Source organism: Myiozetetes cayanensis, unplaced genomic scaffold (assembly GCF_022539395.1).
Source record: "Myiozetetes cayanensis isolate MyiCay16 unplaced genomic scaffold, myiCay2020 scf31, whole genome shotgun sequence".
Lineage (NCBI taxonomy): Eukaryota > Metazoa > Chordata > Aves > Passeriformes > Tyrannidae > Myiozetetes > Myiozetetes cayanensis.
In genome coordinates, this window is record NW_026087533.1 from 213,185 (window position 1) to 232,968 (window position 19,784).

The 19,784-nt window shown below is 48.0% G+C and overlaps 1 protein-coding gene across 3 annotated transcripts in view; it reads right to left on the reverse strand.

Annotated features, from left to right (window-relative positions):
- Positions 1-14,877, reverse strand: part of LUZP1 (leucine zipper protein 1) — a 39,483-nt gene extending 24,606 nt beyond the window's left edge. The window contains exon 1 of one of the 3 annotated variants that reach the window (XM_050326129.1): positions 14,751-14,877. The gene's annotated coding sequence lies outside the window, so the exon portion shown is untranslated. Of the gene's footprint in view, positions 1-371; positions 549-8,381; positions 8,549-14,750 lie in introns of those variants that run through there. The other 2 variants (XM_050326130.1, XM_050326128.1) reach the window with 2 other exon arrangements.
- Positions 14,878-19,784: the final 4,907 nt, after the last annotated feature.

Consider the following 19,784-nt stretch of genomic DNA (forward strand, 5'->3'; position numbering starts at 1 on the left):
TATTAGCTCCTACCTACATAAGCAATTCAGGAGAAATGGGTTTACCTCCAGAAAGCTTCCCAGATTTGCACTTCAACTTTGAACTCACACCTTCCTGAAGGAGTAAGTGCCCGCACACAACACCGGCAACGGGGGACCTGCCCTCGCTGCCACCCTGCATCAACGTGTTTCTCCACCACATTAGTGAAAGCAGCTGAGGACACTATGAGCTTGGGGTCATAGAGGCAAAGGATAACTGAAGATCTACGGAAGGACCGTCCAAGTCTCATGCGGGAAATGACAGATGATGTTCAGTGTAGATCAGCATTAAGTTACAGACACAGAAAGAAGTATCCTAACTTTACAAGTAAAATAACAAGCTTTCAACTTACCATAACCATTCAGGAAATTATCAGCTCATTGTTCCACAGTGGTCAAAAATGAAGTCTAACACTATGAGATTCTAGTAAAGAAGTGCGGCACAAAAAGAAGAGAATGCTAATTTCCCACTGCATCAACCCATGGCGTGCCAGCATCTCCAAGGCTGTTTGCAATTCCAGTGCCACCTCAGCCTCTGCTGCCAGCTAGAACAGATAAACAACAAAGCTAGTCATAAGTATGATTTCTGAAGAGGAAAACCCTGAGAAACAAGAACTATTTAGCCTGGAAAATGAAATGACTCAGGAGGAATGTGACAGTTCTATAAAATTATGAGTAGTCTGGAGAAGAGGGATATGATCAATTGCTCTCTCTGTGCAGACACAACAAACATGGAGAGATGCTCCTCATGACATGCAGGTAGGCTGTTGGACTCTGCCACAGGATGCTGTAAATACTAGAAATTTCTATGGGTGCTGGGAGAGCACACAGAAACTACTTACCACAGATTCTCCCTGTTTCAGCTATCTTTCCTAGGGCCCTGTTCTTGGCCACTGCAAAAATAATGGGCTAGATACACTTGTGGTGTGATCCAGGACAAACGTAATGGCCTTGGGTAGGAAAGTCAAGCCCAGCTTGAGGATCCGTCCTGCTAAGACTTGTGTCAGCAGCTGGGTGAAACCAGAATTATGGTAGATAGAAACCACGGGCAGTGCCTCTTCACAGACAGGCCTTTGACCTCTCTGGAAGGCCAGGCAAAGCAGCAGCTATGACTTCAACAAGATTTAAAAACCTTGGATGCCACACTGCACAAAAGCACAGCTTAACAGTGACAGTAAAGAATGGGTTCATCTCACCCACAATTCAGCCCCAGCACACTCCCAGAGGTGCCAGAGCTACCCAAGGCAGCTGGCATGGCCAGCAGCCTGGCCTGCACTGTACCTGCAGCCAAAATGCTCGGGTGAAGCCGAAGCAAACCCATCATCCAGGTCTGCTGCCAAATCCTCTAATCCTGAAGCTGACACATAAGGTGACTGAGGTGACCTACTCTTGCCCTCGGTATTTTCAATCCCAATTGACTGCACTAGGCTGTTCAGAAGGGTGCTGTGGGCTGGACATAGGCAGCTCTGTACTCGCTTCTGTGCTGTTCAGCATCTGTTGCTTCAGAAGCGTTTTGGTTCCACAACTGCCTGGAGGTAGAGGCCCTGCAAGGAGGCAGTAACACACAATTTCACTGAGGGAATGTTCTGATCTCATGTCACAACTCAAGACGGAGCTGTCAACAGATTATTTAACAATCTAATTTGCATCTTATTTTTTTTAAGTAGGTGTTTTGTGCCAGCCTCAATGAACAAGACTGCTCATTGTCAAGAGCAACATATAATCCTAAGTAGACTAAACTCTGATAACGGAGACTGATCCCAGTTCAGGGAGGTTCTCACCTCTAAAACCAAGCCAAACATAGAGTCTGAAGTATGAGGATCTTATTTTGTGAAAATGGAGAAAGAACTAGAACATTCAAATTCATGGCCGTGCTGGTAATTTCCTTAACCCTTCTTAAAGTTGAGTAAGAATCACACTCAAAAAATTAAGAAGCAGAAGACATAAGGAATCTTGACTTTATTGATGCTTTTGATAGTGCATTCCATGTGGATTCCCATAAGCATAGTAGGGAAACACATGTCTAGAGGAATTATGATGAGTCAGAAACCTCAGGACTCCCTAAAACTGTCCCTTGATGGCAAGGGAAGCACCTAAACAGAGAACAGATGGAGTCACAGCAGAAAGCAGAGGTAAGTGTTCTTCCACCTACCTACAAGGCCATCTTGTGCAAAAAAGGCAAGTCATGCTCTGGACACATTAAGAGAAGAGCTTTATACACAGCAAGTGAAGTAATTTTTTTCCCTGAAGATCTTGGTGGCACAATACTGTCTTCAGGGCTTGGCTACAGGTTTGCACATGACCACATAAAGGGATCACCAAGCCATCGATGTGTTATCCGGGAATCAGTCATAGCAGCAGGCAGCTTTGTGCTGCACTGAAGATGCAACTGTGGTGTCACAGGGGCTCAGAGGCACAGCTCTCCTCACAACCTGCCTGTTCTGCTCCTTGCTGGCTCCCTCCCATGTCCCACTCACTACCTGTATGGAGGGCTCAGCCACCTGCAGGGTGGAGCACAACCTCAGCACCAAGTACCCAGCAGAGCTGCAATGCCCCACCATCACAGGTACCAAAACAGCTGCTGAAAAACCAAAGGTGCATAGGACAGCCCTTTGGCATCCCTCCCAGCTCCCTGTGCTGGGAAGTCCAGCTGCCTGACCCCAAGGTCCTACCCAGACCTACCGCTGTATGATTTGAGGAAAGAACCTGGCTTAGCTCTCTGCTTGAACACTCCATCTCCTTGGATGGTACCTGCATCCCCAAAAATGCAGCTGCTAGAGCTGTGCATTCAATATAAAAATGTACCAACACCCTCCACAGATAAAAAAAGAAAGTAGACAGCACTGTCACAAAATCTTTCACCTGATCCCAGTTTGCTGCCTAAGGCATGTGGATGAATGGCCCCTTGGAGACTGCACTGTCATCACTGACCAAAGAGAGCATTCAGGGTACACCTGTATCAGTACATGAGACTAGCTTAGGTCTGTCCTCTGTGCCAAGGCCAACTGGCATGGAACAAGCCCCCCTGCCCTTTTAAACTTGCTTTGCCTCCAAACATGACAGACCTTGCTAAATCCTGATCCATCCCCAGGAGATGTCTGGGAAGGTCCAGGCCAAGACATGCCAAGAACTGTACAAACAAAGCAGCACTGATGATGGTGATCCATGGCTCAGGATTGCCCCAAATCCTTAGTGCTAGTAGGGAAAATCTTTTGGGAATGGGCAACTTCTAGCTCTATTTCAGAAGAGGTTCCCTGTCCTCTCTGCACACCTTGCCCTGCACTTCTTTCTGCTCTGTTCACACAGACACTCATTCTGAGCAGGCTCAGCAGGCACTGGACAGACTCTCAGACTAACAGCACAGTAGCACAAGGAAATAAAATGTGACCTGAATTAAAAATGATCATTCATATTTCAATAAGTGTCTAAATTTTAATTTTTCATTAAACCCTACTAAGAGCCCTTTAACTCAATAATTCTCAGCCGACTTCTAGGACTAACTACTCTGACAAAATTCAGTATTCAAGCATAAAACCAGTTTTAACTGCTCTCTTGTAGGTTTACTTTATAAACCATTATCATTGCCATCCACCCGTTGAACAGAACAGCCCTGCCATTAGAAAAAAACATGATCATCAGAAATTTCCCAAATCAGTAAAAGTTTTGCCTTGAGTCTATGTAGAGTTGCTCTTGTTGGAGGGGATCCCTCTTCAGGGTATGCTGCTCTTCCCTGGACTCATCTGCGAGAATGGCTGACACCCACCACAGCTCCCTGTGCAAATCCACCACTTGCTGTGCTTAGTGCAGATGCAGGAGATGAATTTGCTGGGACTGTTTCAGGACCCTGCTGTGGGATGGATGGATGGATGGATGGACAGCAGTGCTTCTGCAGGCATGCTCAGCAGCCTGGCCTGAGCTGTACTTGCAGCCAAAATGCTCGGGGCCAAATGAATATGAACTCAGACTTGTGCAAGGGGCCCTGAGGAATACAGGGAATTTGATTCAGGTTACCGGTGCCACTGCTGCTGTTCTTGGAGCAAACCAGAATTTAGACTTGAACTGTGTGTTGGAGGAGCTGCAATGCCCAGTGTGCAGGCATGCTGGCAGCAGCAGCACTGCAGTAGCTCAAGCACACGCTGGAGCCCATTGCAGCTGCGCCACTCTGCAGCTTTTGGACAAGCATTTGTTAGATGGGGGAGAGACTAGCAGCGTACCTCAGCTCAGCTGCCTGGGGAACAGCAGGGATTAACATCTGGGGAAGAGGCCAGGAGGAATCGGTCAGCCATTTGAAATGCCTCTGGCACGAAGGGTGGCTAGCTTGGGTTACACCAACAGCATCACTTCTGGCTCCAGGCAAACCTTTCTGGGACAGGGAGGAGACTGTCTCCTATCTGCTCCTTTTGCAATTCATAAATCTACACACTCTAAACCAAGACGCTGGGTGCTGTTACCCAACCAAGGCGCTACTGCCAGCTCTGCGTCTCTCCCAGAGCCGCTCAGGTGCTCTGCAGGAGCCGCAGCTGAGCGGAGCAGCGTCCGGGGCAGCCAGCAGGCAAGACGAGGCACGATGGTGCAGCGGGAGGCGCTGCCGTCAGCGGGTACCCACCCACCCACTGCACGCACTGACTCACAGGCAGCGCAACCAAAGCCTCTGGGATTCCTCCCTAAGCCATGTGACCCAGGTGGACCTCAGGTAGAGCGACTCACAACCACTTGTACGCATAAAGGAAGGCTGGCTAACCAACACACTGCAAGTAATCTCCAGATCCTTCATGGCCCCCCCAACACAAATTGTTGCTAACCCTGTCCCCTGGCTGTACCACAAATATTAACTGTGATTTTGGACTCCCTTATAACAAGTGGCATTTTTTTTCCCTCTGAGCTCCCAACCTGCAGCTCTTTTTTTCACTGGCAAGTGTGAAATCAACGAAAGGAAGTATTCAGGAATTTATGCCACTCTTTCAAATGTGATTTACTCAACGAAGACAGCTGGGTGGATTGGAAGATCCTAACAGGAGTCTTTGTGTTCAATTTATTGCTGAAAATATCCTCAGGTATCAAAAAAAATAACTAAAATAACACTTACAAACAGATCACAGCCTGGAACTTCAAAGGAACACTGCCTTTGTGAAAGCATGTTTGTAGCTATGGGGACTTAAACACATTACCCTCAAAATTAATGCTCCATAGACAATAGGAAGACTCCAACACAAGCTGCCAGGATTGTGTCATGACACTGGGCAGCTGTGCCACTGAAAACTGCCCACTCAAAACCCTTGATGAATTTATGGATATGTTCACTTACAGGCTGAGACTCTCAAAAGGACAACAGGCAATTCACACACTGCGCCAGGACTGAGGCAAACAGGGCAAAAAGGACCAGCTGCATGCCCTGTGCTACAGACACTGCTCTGGGCAAGAACTGTTGGGAGTCTCCTTAATGCAGAAAGAGATAGCAGAGGGATACCTGGCCTCTGCTCCCTCTTCCCAAAAATGGGCCAGACCAATTCCCCATTTGCTTCTATAAAGTGTCTCCTTTGACTAGGGAGGGCACTGACACAGAAGAGCCATAACTTCCCAGAGAGATCATCCTTAGCATCCAGTTGCCTCCTTCAGTAAGCAGCTAAGAAGCTGTTTTAAGTCAGAAGTGTTGGACAGGATTTCCATCAGGAAGGTCCTGCATACTTCTCCCACAGACAAGGGGGAGTAACATTACCAACTTCAAAGTTCATCCATCTCCCACCAGCCTCTTGTCCATAGAGCATGAAAGAGTTAAAGTTACCGTCCAACTCATGACTATCAAGGGAAACCTTTGTTCCAAATTCTCCATTTCATGCTGCTAGAAAACCAACAATCTTGAAATACCCTGTATTAACAAGAAAGAGGCAGTTCTACAGGGCAGCCTGCATTTGCTCTTAAGTCCACTGGTAGGTAATGGACAACACAGACAAATTCTACTGCTCTTAAAGCACATGTATTCCTGCAAGCATTACACAAGATGCTAATGAGGAAATCTGCAGCCTCAAAGCCAAGCATTAATTTATCTGAATCCCATCCTAAATGAAGATTGGAGACAAGAGGGTGTGTGCTTTTCTTATAGCATGTTTAAGTGGAGAGTGAGAATAGAGCATAAGGCACAAATGGCAGCAGCACTTTTTCGGGCATGGCTGTCTAACCTTGCTCCCTCACACTGTTATTTACTTATCTTTTTTCCCCCTGTACTCTCTGGACTGAAGGAAGGAAGGATGTTTCATAGGAAGGAAGGACTGGCGTGGCTGTACTGAGACAGGACCACAGCACTTCCCCCACCACGCTGTTCCTCTCTACAAAGGAGGGAAGGAATAGGAAATTCACATTTTCTGTCTCATCTTGGTTGCCTGTAAGGGGATGAAGTTAACCCTAGTCCAGCTCCCACTCCAAATAGGTTAGTGTCCAAGACTGGAGCAGGTTGCTGAGGACTGCATCAAGTTGTGAAAATCTCCAGGGTCAGAAATGCCAGAACCCTTGGGGCCCTATTCCCCCAGAATCTCAGAATCAGACCAATCTCAGGGTGAAAATTATTTTCCTTTATGATCAGTCAGAATTTGCCACGTTGCAATTTCCTGCACCTAGAATGGGGCAATCTGCAGAATCAAGCTACACTGGGGGCTGAATTGATTGAAAGTAGCCCCGCAGAGACGGACTTGGTGGTACTGGTGGATGAAAAATTCGACATGAAAGCCAACTGTGTCCTTGGCTGCAACAAAAAAGTAATGGCCAGCAGGCCAAGGGAGGTGATTCTCCCCCTCTTCTCTCATGAGACTCCCCCTGGAGCACTGCATCTGGAGTTCTGGAGTCCTCAGAAACACTACAGGGGTTCACACCAGGTCACAAAAAGGATCCAGTGACTGCAGCACTTCCTGTGCAAAGACAGAGAGTTGGGGTTGTTCATCCTGGAGAAGAGAAGGCTCTGGGGAGACCTTATTATGGCCTTTCAGTGAAAGAGGGTTTATAAGAAAGACAGAGAAAGACTTTACCATGGACTGTAGCAACAGGACATGGGGCAATGATTTCAAACCAAAAGAGTAGGTTTAGATTAGATATTAGGAAGAAATTCTTCCCTCTGAGGGTGGTGAGGCCCTGGGACAAACTGCCCAAAGAAGCTACGGATGCTCCATCTTTGGAAGTGTTCAAAGTCAAATTGGATGGGGCCTTAGGCAACCCAAAGGTCTAGTGAAAGATCTACCTGAATCTCATGACACTTCAGACACCACCTCACTAGCACTGGGCAGAAAAGAACAACCTTTTCTTCTGATCTGCCCAACACTCAGTCACTGCCATGCTACAATGCTTTGCTGACACCACTCTTGCTTTTGCAGAGGAGAGGTGGTGTGCCTCACCAGGTCACACACAACTGGGCTCCAAAACAAGGACTGTGCTGAACACTCTCAGCCACATGCTGCAGCAGTCACAGCAGTCATTGGAGGCACACAGGCAGAGATTACTAAAAAAAAAAAAGAAAAAAATCCCGAAATGAATCAACCCACCCTGCTCTGCAAATCAGCTCAAAGAGTAGGCAGCAGAGGAAAAACTGAATGGAGATGATCCGTGGGTAAGGACTTGGGAGTATGTTTCTGTTCTAAGACAGTGAGAGAAAACAAGCCAGAGGATGGGGCTGAGGAAGGGAAATGTAGGGCAGGTGACCCAAGCTCGAGGAGTGCCACCTGGCAATCAAGGCAGTCAGCAGGGCACAGCCATTTTCCTGCACTTTGCAGTTACTGTGTCACTGCCTCAAGCCAGCCTGTCAGCACAGCTATCAAACAGCGTTTGCTGTCTAAGCTCTGCAGACACTACATAGCCAGAGAGCCCCCCATCTTCCCATCACTGCAGGAAAAGAGCCCTCCACCTCCACAGCTGGTCACAGTCACCTTCACACACAATTCCACGGCTTCCCCCAAAGCCCTGCTGAGACTCTCTCGCCCTTTCACAGCGCCTCTGTGACAGTGGTTACACGCTACAGGAAAAGCCCTATTCCAAACTTCTCACTGCCACACTCTGCCCAATGCAAAAGGGCAACATCCAGAGAATTTCAGAGCATATGCAGACAGTTTACAATATACTACAGCCAAATCTCAAATAGAAACATCAACAACCATGTCACACAGGATACCTTTATGCAAAGACATTAATCACACTCAACAGCACAAAAACAATTCCAAAGAGCAGAACGGGATACAGACAACAGAGTGAGAAGCTTCATTAGGAATTCTCAATTGCTGCAAGTTCAAATTCTCACCACAGTGCAGTACTAGCAGTTATTTACTATCATCCAGGAATTATTGTTTTTCAGTAAAACAGACATATTTCCAAATAATTCACGCTACCTGAGGAATTAATGTCTTTGCAGCTCTGTTCCAGATCCTAGGTCAGGAATCTCCTTTCTATTCTGGTAAATTCCACTAAGATAGCACATGTAACAACAAGTTCTTGGAGCAGTTTCATCAGATTTTCCCTTTAAGGTAACCCACTGCACTCCCACGTGAGGCATAGGTACCTCAAAGGCACAAGCAGCTGAAAGTGCTGCAGTGGAATCAGATGATCAGCAGGCGCAACCTTGGAGCCTCTGCAGCCTCTTTTCAGCTTTGGAAACATGTCCTGCAATTTTCAAACCAATCCACCAGGGAAGACAAAAGCCAGTCTTGGAGCTTAAAACCCAGATAAGGTGTATATAAAAGCAATTTATACCAAGGCAATTTTGAGGATAAATGTGAAAACAAAGTCTGACAAATTTTGCTGCAGCACTGCAGCAAAAGCTGTCACTCCCAGCTGTGTGGAGCTGTACAGCATGCAGCACAGGCTGGCAGGGCTGACGACACCAAGCAGCAGAGCCACACTGCCAGGAGCCCTTGCTGCACAGCCCAGAGCTGTTCTAGCTTTCTGCAAGCATCTGCATTGCACGTGACAACAGAGGAAAACGTAAAAAGTAAACATCCAAGGTAAAGAAAAACATTCTTGAGTTAATTAAAGAGTTGCTTGAGCTGATGTTCATCATGATCAGTCATGTAGAAAGGCACATTTTCTTATGATGAAGCTACCACTTTTAGAGGTCAATTAGAACACTGCAACATATATGAGAAGTACAAACACAGGTCCTACCATGCCATGCAACAACGTGCTCCCTCTTTCACTCCCACTACACCTTTTCTTACCACAGCATTTACACTTCCAATGCAGTGTGCTTGCTGTCGCCTGCTCCTGCCCCCTCGGAGTAGAGGGGATGCCTTGCTACATGTTGCTCCCTGGCTCTCTGAGGGGAGGGGTGCTGTCCTGCCGCAGGGGTGATGTGTGTCACCAGAAGGCACCTTCCTCGGCTGCCCCGCAGCACTGCTGTGCAGTGACAAGGTCAGGCAGCCCTCTCACATCACCTGCCTACAGCCACAGCCTGACACATGAGCCCAAGCTCCAGTGGTTTTGTAATATTAACCATCAAAGTTGAATCCTACCAGGGCTAAGAAGGTCTCAGTTCTCATCTCCTGCTGCTCTGCTTTTCAGAGGTGTGTGGTGCACACTCCAGGATGCACGCCTGGTCTTGGCCACAACACTGTTTGCAGGGAGCCTGAATGAAATCTGTCTTGCTATTTCTGAGACAATCACAAATCCAACTAAGTAACATGGGGTTTTGTGGAAAAAAAAATCTTATTTATATCAACACCCCCCTCAACCATCAAGTTTGCAACTTGAAACTGCAAACCTCAAAACCACTGAGTTAATGAGTTAATTCAGTACTAAGTGAGGCTTGATACTATGGCCTCAGCTGTACAGTAGGTCGAACTATGACTTAATCTATGGCTTAAAAACCAATTAGCTAAGTAAATTCAGAACTATAAATCTTTACATGCAGGGGCTCATCCACCCAGTACTAATTAAAAATCACTAAAGCCTACACTTTCCCTTTTGTTACTTGAAGGGGCAAAACCACATTCCTCCCAAAGCAGGGCAGATAGTGAGGGGTGAAGAAGCACCCCTACTTGGCAGTGCATGTCTCCCCTGCTTCATCCTTGAGCACCCAGGAGCTGTGAGAAGTGAGAGCTGCCCACAGAGCAGAGCCTGCCTGTGCCTGCCGCCAAGGGAGGACGAGAGCGGGCACCAAGCGTGGCTGGGTTGTGGACAGCCAGAGAAGCTCAGGATGGCAGCTGTTACGCTGCAGAGGGCTGAGGAGCAGCTACACAGAAGTTTCCAGCTCACACAAAGTATTTACACACATGAGACCAGTGCACTTTGCTGGCCCAAGTTCAATACAGCTGATCAGACCCCAGAGAACAGGGCTCAGAAGTTACTTTGCAAGGAAGACATTTGAGGTTAGCTGAGTCCAATGAAGCTTTGACAAACAGGGCCAAACTTGTTGAGACTTAATAAATACAGGAACTTTTCCACTGAAGTACTCTAAACACGGTGTCTCTACTCCTCTGCCCAAACCTGGGCAGCGCTCTGTGCAATCAGGAATTTTGCAAAGGCAGCATGTCCAAAGTGAAAGCACCAGGAAAGCAAGGTGGTGGCAGAGATCTGAACGGAGACAGTGATGCTTAGTATGTTTAAGGGATGCTATCACTGCACAAGTGACCTCACAGACTTTGGACCAGATCCTCAAACTTAAGTTTTATAGTCATTTTCAGGTGGCACTGCACTGCACCTGCCTCCTTCTAGTCCCATGCTTCCCTTCCTTAACCAGAGTAAAGCACCCTAGCAGCCAGGCTAGGAATCAGGCAGGGCTAAAGGGGGCGGGAGGGAGGCTGATGGTTAATTTTCATCCAGATCAACTGCTCCCTGTGGCTGCATGGAGTTTGTGTCAGCTGGAGCAGGGCTAGAAAGGGCCCCTGGAGGAGAAAACGGTCAGAACAAAGGGAAAGGCAAGCCCACTTCCTCCAGCAGCAGTGCCCACCTGCACTGATGTACCACCTCCCAAATCCATGACTGGATAGGATGTGAAAATCCCTGTCTCTCCTCCAAGTAGACAAGAGCTGTAGCAGCAAACAGCCATTCTCATCTTCGCACTGTCACACAGAAACAAACTTACCAGTTGATGTGTCCTTACACTTTACAGCTGTGTATTTCGGCAACTTTGTTCCTAAGCGAAGAAATGATCCATTTCATTCCTGGGTGGATTTCCTATTGGTGTGGATCCTAAGCGGTTCCACGATGTGCACAACTTCTCCAACTCTCATAGCCCAAGGCTGCAGAACAGGCTGAGTGCTGAGTGTAACATTAAAATTCATCTTTTTCTAAACACCCTCTCTCCTTTCAGCCTGTCACTCTGATAGTGCATTCACCTTTCTGGATTTTGTTTCTAAGAGAAACTCAAATGTTCAGGAATGCAAGTGTTAAATTCACTGTACAACTTCTGCAAGAAAGTACAGAAATATCCTCAGCTTTGTTTTACATAGAAGGAAACAGAAACCGCCTGTGAATGGTGTTCATGTTTCTGTGCATGCTGACAGCACACTTAGCTAAAGGCTATGTGTTGCACCTGCATAGCTTACTCCACTCTGGCAAGGGTTAAAGAACGCAGGGCTTGAGCTGGTCCTTACAACCCCTTATCTGTCAAAATTAGGGCCTTAGAAGGGGAACATCTCTGCCAAAACCTAAGACAATGCCAGAAACACAAAAACATTAAAGCCTCAATTGCCATATTCTTATGGCTGTTATCCAATGCCACACTTCATATTTGATCATCTCAAAATGCACTGTTTTTCAGGCTGCTGAATCAACCAAAACCCTACTGACTTCATGGAAATAGCATGCCTGGAGTCTCAGAGTCAGGGTGGTTATGAAAGCTCATAAATCTGGACTATTAAAGGCAAATGGTTTGTGGGTTTTCCACTAAACTTGATGCTGTCACCAGCTCTAAACCCTCAAATCTGGAGAGATGTGACTGTCCACAGTGTGTGCAGTGAATGGCCACAGCTGCCATCAGGAGCAGGCGGCCAGCCCCTGCTACCCTGGCAAACAGCTGAGCTTGGACACGGAGATTAATCCCACCTTTGGTGACTAGGGAGAGAAGAGGACATCAAATTAAAGGGCTAAAGCCTGCCAAAGATTCAGCCCAAAGCAGAGAATAACAGAATAGAAGGACGAAGCCAACCACCAGCACCAGGAATGCAGGAAGTGCTGGCAAGCAACACCTGCTCATCAGCTATCATCAAGTATTTGGAAACACTCATGCTTTCTACTTCACATGAGTGGATCCAACCATTACCCAAGGCAAAAAGTCTGTATATCAGGTCTTAGACTTGCAAAAACGTAAGTAATCATACCATAACCATCACAATGAGGGCTCTCCCTTCCAACACGTTTTAAGAGCTCCTGTGACCCGCACTGAACTAGTCAGTGCAAAACACATCACTGCTATGAATCATCTACAGTTCATCACCTTCGCATCAATCTTCCAACCCAAATGGCCTCCTAAAAAGATTATTTGCTTCTTTTTAGTGTAACAATTGTATCAAAATTGTTCTTTTTGTCATTTGGCTCAGTCATGCCAACTACACTTTTTGAAAAACTTCCATGAGGAAGGAAGCCTTTGGTTCCTCACAGACCACAGCCTGTGGTGGGAAGGAAAGGTTTCATGGACAACGAGTACAACCTCAGAGTGCCTGTGTACAATACTCTGGTAAGGTCATGCTCAAAGAGGTAATCACCAACTTATTTGAATACACAAAATTACGTAGTCTTGATTGCAAGGCATACCAGGCTTTTAAACATTATCATTTCTGGTAATAGCTACATTTGAGAGTTCTCTTTTTCAACAAGAGTTATTTTTGCCTATACTTCCTAGCTCACATTAAATAATGAAAATCAGTTAAACTTATTCTCAGTTGTGTCAAATTTTCAGAACACGGAAAAAGCCTGAGGGCTAGCGAAAAGCTCATGCTGTTGTAACTTATTTCTACTTCCTAGGAAGTCAAAGTCGGTCAGGCTGCCCTGTACTGGAGTGCAGAAACTTTACCATTTATAGGCTTACAGGGAAGTTGGGGCTGAAGTGCTACTCAGACTAGGAGACACGGGGGGACCAGGACACTCTTGAATTGCACTGTTCTCCCACACTCTTTACCCCGATTCACTTCTTTCCACAGAACTTTCAGCCACAACTCCAAAAGAAAACAGCTGTCCATGTCCTCCTCCTCCTCCTCCCTGCAGTGGTACAGAGGGCTGGCTGCCCTGAGCAGCCCTAGATAGCCCAGGTGCGATCCTGGTGAGGGGGCCCATGCCCAGGAAGGGTCTTGCACTTCAGGGCTCCCGCACAATCATCACTCCCTCAAGCCTCCTGGAGCCCCAGGGTGGGGGAGACAACCTGGCAGGCAGTGCCGACCATTTTTTGCCATCCTCGCCACTGCAGAGCCAACACAATGGAGGAATTATACTTCTGTGAGTGCCACAAACGCAAACCATCCACGGAGCACACTGCCCCTGCCGAAACCAGCCAGCTGGCCACTGGCTGCACACCCTGACCAGAGCACAGAGCTGCTGGTCTGTACTCACACAAACTGTGACACTGAGGAACACTGTCTCCCCTCACCATCCTGAAGGCCAGGAGATGCATATCTCTGCCAAGAGACTGGAGGCATGCAGTAAGTTGCTACATTTTTTCCCTAAATTCTGAATGCCTGAGACTACTCCAGGGCTGTAAAAATACTTGCTCCTTCCCACTGTCATCACTGTAGTATCACTCAGAGAGCACGGTTTGCCCACCCCAGCAGATTTCAGCGAGAGACTCAATAAGCAACAACCCCAAAACACACGGTAACAATGAGCACTCCTTCCCATGATTTTTGTGAAGATTTTAACAGAACTTATGCACCAATTAAAATTTAATCCCACTGCAGCTAATTTGAATGTGCTGATTAGTTGGGATGGTCACTTTAACTTGCGTTTAATTGGTTTAAAGGCTTCAGATGTAGCATTAGAAGGGAAAAATGATGCAGATTTGCAATGAAAGTGCGGTGACCAAGGACAACCACCAAAGGTCTGCTGTGCTGCTGGCTTCACATGGCACGTGGGACACCTGACAAAGCCAAATGGGGTACGTCTGAGGAATTCTAGGAAGACGAAAAGTTTCACAATGCTCCATCAATTAATTCCTTCAGGACGGGGGAGCAAAGAAGATTGAAGTGATTAACAAAGGCAGAGCGTCAGAAAAGCATGTATATAAAAGAACGTTATTAATTATATGATAAGTGTGGGCAGGCTAGAAAAAAGTGGAATTCAGGAAAAATAAGGATCAGGAAAGGGAGTATGTGGCTGCAGCAAGGAAAAAAATGGTTATCCACAGAAATCGCGTTAAGCGCCTGGAAACCTCCAAAATCTCAACTCCACCAAGCCCCAGCTATAGGTTTAGGACCCTCCCAGAGGGCAGCTCGCGGCAGCCCCGGAGAGACTGTGCCCTTCCCGGGCGGGGACCGAGCCGCTCTCCGCTCAGGAAAGCGGCTGTTCCGGTCCCGTCGGAAGGAGCCCGACGGCGGCTCCATTTCCGAGCGGGAGCCGAGGCCCCGGCGGGCATTTGAGGGCCGGGTCGCCCGCGGAGTGGCGGGGCCGGTGGGGTCCCCCCGCGGGCGACCCGGCCCTCAAGCGCCCACCCGCTCGCCCAGGAAGGGACGGGAAGGCGGCGGTCAAAGACAAAGCGGATGCCTCAAATTCCTCCCCGCCCCGCCGGTCTGCGGCACCCCCCGCCCGCCCACTCATCGCCCACCTCTGCCTACCTGGGCAGCGGGAGCGGCCGGGCCTCCCTCCCTCCCTCCCAGCCCGGGCTGGGGCAGCCGCAGCCCGCGGGGGGCTCCGGGGCTCGGTGGCGGGTGCGGGCGCTGACAATGAGGGGAGGGACGCGGTGCCGGGCGGTGCTTGACGTCAGCGGGAGCGGGGCGGGGGCTAGCGGGCCGGCCCGGCCGCGGAGCGGAGCCTGGGGAGGGCGGGGAGGCACCGGCCGCCATTTTGGGGGGGTCGGGCTGCGCTTCGGGCGGGGAGGGAACTTTCTGAGGGGCTCCAGGAGAAAGCGGGGCCAGGCGGGTGTTGTGAGCGCCGCGTTGTTGGGCGCAGGCGAGGCGCTCCCATGGTTGGCTTCACGGTGGGTTCGTGGTCCAGAACCCGCTGGATAACCCACTCCCCAGCCCCGGCCCGGGGCTGCCACTGCCTTGGGGCTTTGGGGGCCGGTGGCGAGACGGGCAGTGCCGGCTCCCTCAGAACAGGGCAGAGCCCCGTGCCAGGTGGCAGAGCGAGGTTTTGCCCTATCTCGTCGTTGCATCTCCCCCTTCAGTGCCTTCTCTTGGAAAGTTTGGAACTTGGTGTTCAATCTAGCTGTGGTTTGTTCTACGTCTGGCGTGTGCAGCCCAGAGATGCTGAGATGGGATCAGAGACAAGAGATGCCCCCAGCACTAACCGGGAAAATCTGCTCCCGGTGTTCCTGAGCTGTAAGGACTCCTGCCCGGCCGGGTGGCACGGTGAGGGACAGCGGGGACCATGGCTTGGTGCTCTGACACGGTGAGAGGCTGGTGAGCAGTTCCACAGCCTCCTGGCCAGTCAGCAAGACAGGACAGGCTCCAAAGGCATTGTTCCCTTTTGGCCAGTGTATCCTTAACTAAAGTTGTCTCTCCAGTATTGTTTTATTTTAGACGATACCAAAGGAAGATGCTTCAAGTGACAGGTGACCTGCTTGTAACGTTTCGCTAAAGTGTTGTCCTTGCTGTCACACCGACTTTAAATATCACTCTAATCCTGTTTCCAAAGCACAGCCTGAAATACACTTGTTCTGAATGAAGTGTCAACACTTAAGTGAATTCTCTAGGTTACAGCTAAAATCCAAGCTCACATGAAGATACAGAATGAACAAGACCTTGCTTGCAGGCAAACTGAGGAAGGCTGTATAGTCACTCTTGCTGGGGAAAGTATTTGCCTTCCTGACACTCCACCTGTGCACCAGTGTGCAGCAGCAGAGGCATGTGCTCCATGTGCTCTGCAGTGCAACCACATTCAGTGGTTTTTGGCTCTCCACTTTACAGATGCTACTTCTAATTTCTGAACTGATATGAGGGAGGTTTACTAAAACAATGCCAGCTCTTGATACCCATCTAGCAATGGCATATCTGGGTATAACTGGGAAATGAAGCGGAATAATAAAAAAAAAAGGTATTTATTTATTTCAGCAAGTGCTAAATGCAAATGCCTCAGACTTGTCAGGAGTTGGGTACATTAGAGCCTAGTGTCTTCCAGGTGCTTCTTGGATTTGCTGTGTTGCAAGAGGAATGGGGCTGTGCATGGATATTTTTTCATATGTTTTATGGTGAAACTCATTGCCGAAGCATGTTATTGGCACCAAAGGTGCCAAGTGTTTCAAATAAGCATGAAACATGAGGGGAAGAAAACTGCCAGATGCTGCCAGGGGATCAAAACAATACCTCCCTCTGACTAAAGAAGAACCTGAAGAGATGTTAAGAAAGTACTGTTTGGCATCCTTCCTCAGGTATAATCTCCTTGTTGTTGTCCACATTGCTTTCCACAGGGAAAACAGCTGCATGTGTTCATAGTTCAGTCCCCATCATTATGAAGATGGAATTTTGGGTGCTGGGATGGACTCATGGGCTCCAGAGGACCACATTTAGAAGTGGATGAGATGAGAAGGGACAGAAGAAGGAATGTGTCTCCCCATGGCAGGCCCTCTACTCGGTGTATCCTTCATGCCATCTGTGTGGATTTCACCTGGTCACTGTGGCCATCAGTGTCTGCTGGCTGCAGCAGGCTCTGCAGGGTCTTCTCTGGCACCGGGGGGGGCTGCTTAGCAGCCACTGAGGAAACATCTAGGGAGAGAGGTTTCTGCCAGTGGTGCTGGCACCCTGCTTTGTGTTTTGGAAACCCAACCCTTGTCCTTCCAAGCCAAGAGGACAAGCATTGTGGCCATGCCCTAGTCTTTGGCGAGTCCTCATCATGCAGCAGTGCAACCAAGAGCAGAGTGCTCACTCAAGGACTCAGTGGAAGAGATACTCCTCAGCCTCCTGTGCCATCAGATGCCAGCAGCAGTGGCACAGTGAACTGCTGCTGGTGGGAAAGCACAAGGTGAAAGGTAAAGTCCTGACCCACCCAGCAGGAGTGGTGGAAGCAGATGAACGAGGTGAGGGGGAACAAACTGAGCTGAGCTGATACAGAGGGAGAAAGAAGCCCTTCCCTGAGGCAGCAACTGAACCAGCTGCTGAGTGGGGACTGCAGCTTGAGGAAGAGACAGCGAATGCAAAGCCAGGGAATGACAAATGTCAGATCTCTAGATCCAAGTGGGAGACACCCTGCTCACTGTGTGTGGTGCAGAAGCAGCATGGCTGCAGCTGGTGGTACAGTGCCTGTGGCAACAGGGCTGCCAATCTGATATCCCACAAAAAAAAACTTAGTCGTATGAGGTTAGAAACTTAGAAATTTCTGTCCTGGGAAAGGAAATGACATAGAGGAAAAGAGAAAAACTAAGGAAGCTCTGGCTGCTCTGAGAGAAAGGAGCAATTTTTTTTTTTTTTTTTTTTTTAAGTGCTTTTATTTATGAGGACTTTGTGCAGGCAGTGGAAGCTGCAGACAAAAGGACAGAAAGGGAAAAGTGGAATGAAAGATTTAACAAGGTGAGGAGGCAGCTCCAGCTCATGGCTGGGCTGGGGAGGTGCTGAACAAAAGGTATCCAGTTGGCAGGGAAGATGGGAGCAAAGGAGGGAAGCCCAGCTCACCCTGAAGGGTAAAGGGGACCAGGAAGGGGGAAAATGACACAGAGGCTGGAACAGAAAGAGGGGGCAGAGGCACAGGGGAGTGGAGGAAGAGGCGCACTAGAGGTTGCACTGCTGGCGGTATGCCCTTGCTTAGGGTGGGCTAGAGAAGACTGCTCTGCTTGTGGGCAGATATGGATAGCAGGGTGGGTTAAAGGTGGAGGGAAGATGTGATCTCCTTAGCTGGAAGCCTGTACCTGGAGAATGGTATCCTATTATAGTACGTGATAGAAAGGCTCTTTAGTTCCAAGGGAGCAGGGTATAAGTAATGTGGGCAGATGTGACCAGAGATGATGGGCGAGGGGAGATGACAACACCCATAAAATGATGAATAATATGGGGAAGCAACAGAAGCTGTCCTCTGACAACAGAGGACCCATATGGGTGTAGTAACTTTAAACAAACAAAAGCAGCTCATGCAGTTTATGCACGGCTTGGTAACGTGAGAAGTGGATGGCTCCAGGAGGCCATGAACATCAGAGGCATGAGATTGAAAAGGGATTAGCCAAATTCACAGAGAGCAGATTTCTCAGGGGTTATTAAAAATGTCTACCTGAGTCATCTTCCCATTCTTGAAGTCCCTGAACTAACTCTTCAGATATTCTTGCTATTCTATACTCGCTCTGTTTCTATGGTGAATTTGAGTGAAGTGTCTGAGTTGATCTAACAGCTTGCTGCTGATGATATATGCAATTCTGCATCCCTCCTAAAAGTACTTGTGCATCTGTGCTGCTTCTGCTGCACCAGTTCTGGGATTTATTCAGTTCATTAAACTGGCAGAAAACTAACTCATAGTGAATACTTCTCTTCCTGTTTAGTGAGCTGAATTAGTCCACTGTTTTCTAAGCCAGTGGTTCTTGCTTCTCTCTGCAAAGTAAGATTAGATTTTTTTTTTTTAATGGAAGTGGAGATTCTTCTGTTATTATTTGATTCCAGGTGTTCGGGTTTTAAGTATTTAGAACATCAGAGTCTTGATAAGATCCTGATATTAGAAAAGCTACCGACAGAGCTGGAGCCTTGGCTGTCCTGAGTGCCACACAGTTTAGGAATATTATTAAAACACAGAGAGTGGAGAAAAAAGAAGCGTCATTATCATTATTATCATTATCAGCACTCTGGATGGCAAACAATGTAAGTTTTGTTGAGTTTGGGATTCTGTGTGTGCAACTGTTCCTCTTTTCTAGAATCAGCAAGGTGCCACCATTACTTCCCCTAGGAGCCTGCAGCCACGCCAGGGTACGGTAACAAAGGCGCTGAGAAGCAAACAGGCACTTCAGAGACAGGTCAATGTCTTGTTAGTTTGTACCACTGCTGTTTTCCTCTCAGTCAGAAAGCATATGCTGTGTCATTACAGTGAACACTATCTCCCCTCAGACTGAAGGGCTTCATATCTGTCTTCAGCAGCTTCAACCTGGCACGCCAGGAGCTATAACCTGGCGTACTTGGAGAACACCAAGAACAGCAACCAGGATGGGCAGCTGGAGTTGCTGGGAATAATAAACAGGATTTGTACACACTAAGAGCAGGGTTTGCATGCATGAGACATCTCCACTACAGATTCTTCCACACAAGTCTCATTTCAGTCGTCCAGTCTAGGTGGAAATGGAAATAATGTCTTCAAAGTCAGTTGAGTTTGGGGGATGTTTCATCTATTCCTGGAGCAGACATCTTAAAAATGTCAGATGAATTAGGTCTACCCACGGGGCCAGAATGGAGCATTTGAGGATGCCAAGGGTGTTTGCCAATATAATTTCAAGATTGATTTCTGTCATATTTGAAAGATGCTGGTGATTGAAAAAAGACAAATGTCATCATACCTGCCATCAAAAATGGCAAGAAGGAGGATCCAGGCAACAATCAAAATGTCTTCCTTGACAATTATGATTAATTGTCACCCTGATATTCTGAAGATGTGATGGCTCATATTTTCCTGGCTATTGTGTAGCAGTTAATGATGGATAGACAATTTCTGAATTCCTTCAAGGACTTACAAGGTTTACAGCAGAG